General features: G+C 37.3%; 1 protein-coding gene across 1 annotated transcript in view; it reads right to left on the minus strand.

The window, feature by feature from the left end:
• LOC106879842 (serine/threonine-protein phosphatase 6 regulatory ankyrin repeat subunit B) overlaps positions 1–2,892 on the minus strand; it is a 24,300-nt gene extending 21,408 nt beyond the window's left edge. Inside the window, exon 1 of the mRNA XM_052975957.1 lies at positions 2,428–2,892. The gene's annotated coding sequence lies outside the window, so the exon portion shown is untranslated. The remainder of the gene's footprint in view (positions 1–2,427) is intronic.
• Between the last annotated feature and the right edge of the window lie 1,471 nt (positions 2,893–4,363).

Genomic DNA, 4,363 nt, shown 5'->3' on the forward strand with positions numbered 1-4,363 from the left:
ATATATATATATATATATATATATATATATATATATATATACACCCACTCACAGATGCATATATTTATGCATGAATATATGCATACACACACATTGCTTTGTGAAGAGCTGTATAAATCTCGCTCTCAATAAACATATATATATATATATATATAGTGTTTTATGGATGTATGTATAGTGCGAGACAGAGAAATGCACATACGCACATTGACATGGCAATCCAACAAGGGGGATTCTCTGCGTGATTATTTAATCAATGAGTAATAGCAACCAAACATCTTTCAGATCTCTACTAACTTACGAAACAAAACTGTAGTCCTCAATACACTACCTGAAAAAAATTCAGGATGGCTATGGGCTAGGATGCCTTTAATTAGGAGCATGTTCCTCGTCGTGGGTTGATCTACTAACGTGAATGCTCAGTACTCATGTTACTGCCCGAGCGATGAGTAATCTGACGTGTAAGACCCGTGTAATAGGGAGATATATTTGGAGAAATAAATGCTGGTGTTTTTTTTTTTGTTTAATAAAACTGATTATAACCAAAGTATTTTAAATTAAATCAAATATTTATGATATGTATTTATGTTGCGTAAGCAACTTCTGCAGGAAAATAAGGATAAAAATGATTAGAAAAACAACACATTTCTATGATTAATAATAAAAATAATAATAAACCTTTCTACTATAGGCACAAAGCTAGAAATTTTGAAGAGGGGAGGCAGTCGTTTACATCGACCCTGAAAGGATAAAAGGTAAAATCGACCTCGTTCGGAATGATAATAGTAACGAGTTTGACAAGTACTTTGGCACGAATCCCTAGGGGCTTCGGGCCATCCCATAGCGCTTAACTAATAAAAGAGTACATATACTCTGCTTGCGTATTAGATTCTTAACAAAATAAGAACAAGCTGAGTTGTAGAGTGTCGATGTAATCGACTAGCCCCTATACCCAACAAAATTTCAAGCCCTTGTGCCTTTAATAGAAAGAATTGTCATTATTATTATTTCTACTATAGGCACAAGGCCTAAAATTGTGAAGGGAGAGGAATAATTGATTACATCGACCCTGTAGTAGTAGTAGTAGTAGTAGTAGCAGTAGGAAAGGGAGGAGGTACTTTTGCAAAAACCAAAACGTACCTTGCTTAGCAATAATAAACGTTTGTTATTGTGGTTTCACACTCAAGTCTTATGATCAAGACAACCAAAAGCGTTCCATCTATGATGAATCCACCTATTTTAATGGGTTTTTTCCCGTCTCAACAACGTGTAGCTAATACTACATTATAAAATGTAATCACTAGATACCATTTTAAATGTGATTTGAGGGTAAATCGGTTGCTATTTCTAGCAGACCGAGCGATTGATGTCAGAGGCGGTTCCCTCGTTGGTTCGATAATATATATATTTACATTAATATTGTACACAATTATAATCGATTATCAGGAATAAATCACTTTGTACAACAAAAGTGCTTCATACAAAACGAGATGAAATTCCAATGTAATTATGCGTCATCGAAGACCAATTTTTAAAAAATAGACAAGAAACAAGATAAATAGTTATGCAGAACTAATTAATACTAAATTAATAGCGATCGTTATTGTTTAGCCCATGGCCTGCGACCTAATCGAGCAGAATTTATGACGAACGAGACATTCTAGTTATGGTCATGTGTATATTTATTTGTATTGCACGAACTACATTATCTAATGTGTCCTTCCATTTTAAAGGCGATAGAGTAAATGATATGATTTGAAGGGAGATCTGGTTGCTATTTCTAGCAGATTGAACATACCACGTAGAAGCTCCCTTGTTGTTGCTTTGCCCTAGGTGAACACTGATTGAGCAGACCTACGGCTAAAGGCGTTCAATCCATGACCATCCCACCTTTTTTTGAGACTATATTTCGAGTTATATTATCCGGTGCATAGTTTCTTTAAAAAAATTGTTAGGGTGCGAGTTGGCTGCTGTTTTTAGCAGATCGAGCAGACCACGTACAAGTTTCCTTGTTAGTTTGTCGTTGTAGTTGTTTAAATACAGATGAACCCTCATCAAGCAGACCCATGATTAAAGACGTCCCAGCCGTGACCATTCCATCTTTTTTGCATATCTGGAACTACATTATCCTTCCATTTTTAAAGGTGGGGCAGAGTAGACTTGGGGGAAATTTGACTGTTATTTCTAAGAGATCGAGCATTGCACGGACATTCTCACACCCTCGTTTAATCATAATAATTAGATGGACAATGTTGGTATTTGTTATTTATAGAAGAAGGGGGGGGGGGGAATAAACTGTCAGAAAATGTTAATATAAAGTTTGAGTGAACGTTTAAAAGAAATCTGACGAAAGAAAAAAAAAAGTCATATTAAGATAATAAGTACAACAAACATAAAATAATTAAACATTAATTGGGGAATATTTACCTTTCCGCGAAAAATTGACGATTCAGATATTAAAAGATTGAGCAATCAATATATAATAAAAATTAATCCAGTATTTATAGGCAATAAAACTGCGGCCAGTTGACCTAAGTTTTACCAAAATGTGTTCTGTCTTTCATGGAACAGAAATTATGTCTCTAGAACCAAAATCCACGAAATCTAATGAACTCATAGAGAGATATAGTTTCATGTGTGTTACTTATGTCGTTAATATTTACTTGAGAAACTCCGATTGTCTCTCTCTGTCTTCTCTCTCAGCCTGTCTTTCTTTCCTCTCTGTCTTCTCTCTCAGCCTGTCTTTCTTTCCTCTCTCTCTCTCTCTCTCTCTCTCTCTCTATTCCGATCGAGTCATTTGAAAAACGAGAGAGAAAAGCGAAATATTTAATCGACATTTGTACATTGCGTTGTACAACGCCATCTTACGGTTACAAGAAGAGAGAGACCCAGTTACTAAACGGATAACTCTCACAGTCTAACATTATATATGTATCGCGCATCTTGTAATACATACACGCACCCAGACACACACACACACACACACACACAAGCACTTACACACATACATACACACAAGCACTTACACATTCATCCATACATATGCACGTACATGCATTCATATGTACATATGTGATACTGGCGTGCGCACATACGTACGTACATACAGACATATACATGTGTAACTACATAGACATAAACACATACATACGCATAGCTACATTCGTACACAAACATGCACATACACACACTTTCATACGTACATACACACACATACATACACACATTTACACACACATACATACACTCATACATAATTACATTTACACACACATACATACACACGGACACTTACACAGATACGTACATACATACACATACTGACATATACATTCATACATACATAAACTCATACACACACACACACATTCATACATAGACATACATCTAATTCGTCTGACAGATGTGAAGGAGAGACATCCAGTTTATGCTTGTATCAAATTGAGAAAGGGAGTTTTGATGAAGCTTTTATTTCCAGCCTTTTATATCTTTACTTGTTTGAATCATTGGACTGCGGCCATGCTGGAGCACTGCCATGAAGGGTTTAGTACTTTCTTTAAAGCCTCGTACTTATTCTGTCAGCTCCTTTTGTTGAATCACTACGTGATGGTGGTGGAGGGGCAGGTGGCAAAGTCAAAGGTATTGATGTTGGTGGTGTCAGAAGTCTGAATGGTGTGTGTATGGCAGATGGTTTCAGGTTCAGTCCCACTGCATGGTGGTATCTTGGGCAAGTATCTTTTACTATAGCCTTGTGAATGGATTTGGTAGACATAAACTGGAGGAAGCTTGTCATGTCTATCTTACACTTTCTTTTCACATTCTCATGAACTTACCTGCATAAAGCTCCCACATCCAGTAAACTGATTTGGTAGACTCCCACAAGATTATCCAACATCTTTCCAACGACAACCTAGGGCACCTTTTTGAGTTCCATTTGACAAACACTCATGGACATGATTACAAAATCAAAAAATAACACAACACCCAAGACTTTCAAAAACATTTTTTTCGCCTTCAGAATTGCTGAAGCATGGAATAAACTACCTGCATCAGTTGTTAGCTGTCAGGACACTGTTGTTGTTGGCACTCCATCGCTTACGACGTCGAGGGTTCCAGTTGATCCGATCAACGGAACAGCCTGCTCGTGAAATTAACGTACAAGTGGCTGAGCACTCCACAGACACGTGTACCCTTAACGTAGTTCTCGGGGGATATTCAGCGTGACACAGTGTGACAAGGCTGATCCTTTGAATTACAGGCACAACAGAAACAGGAAGTAAGAGTGAGAGAAAGTTGTGGTGGAAGAGTACAGCAGGGTTCACCACCATCCCCTGCCGGAGCCTCGTGGAGCTTTTTAGGTGTT

This window comes from Octopus bimaculoides, chromosome 23 (genome assembly GCF_001194135.2).
Source record: "Octopus bimaculoides isolate UCB-OBI-ISO-001 chromosome 23, ASM119413v2, whole genome shotgun sequence".
Lineage (NCBI taxonomy): Eukaryota > Metazoa > Mollusca > Cephalopoda > Octopoda > Octopodidae > Octopus > Octopus bimaculoides.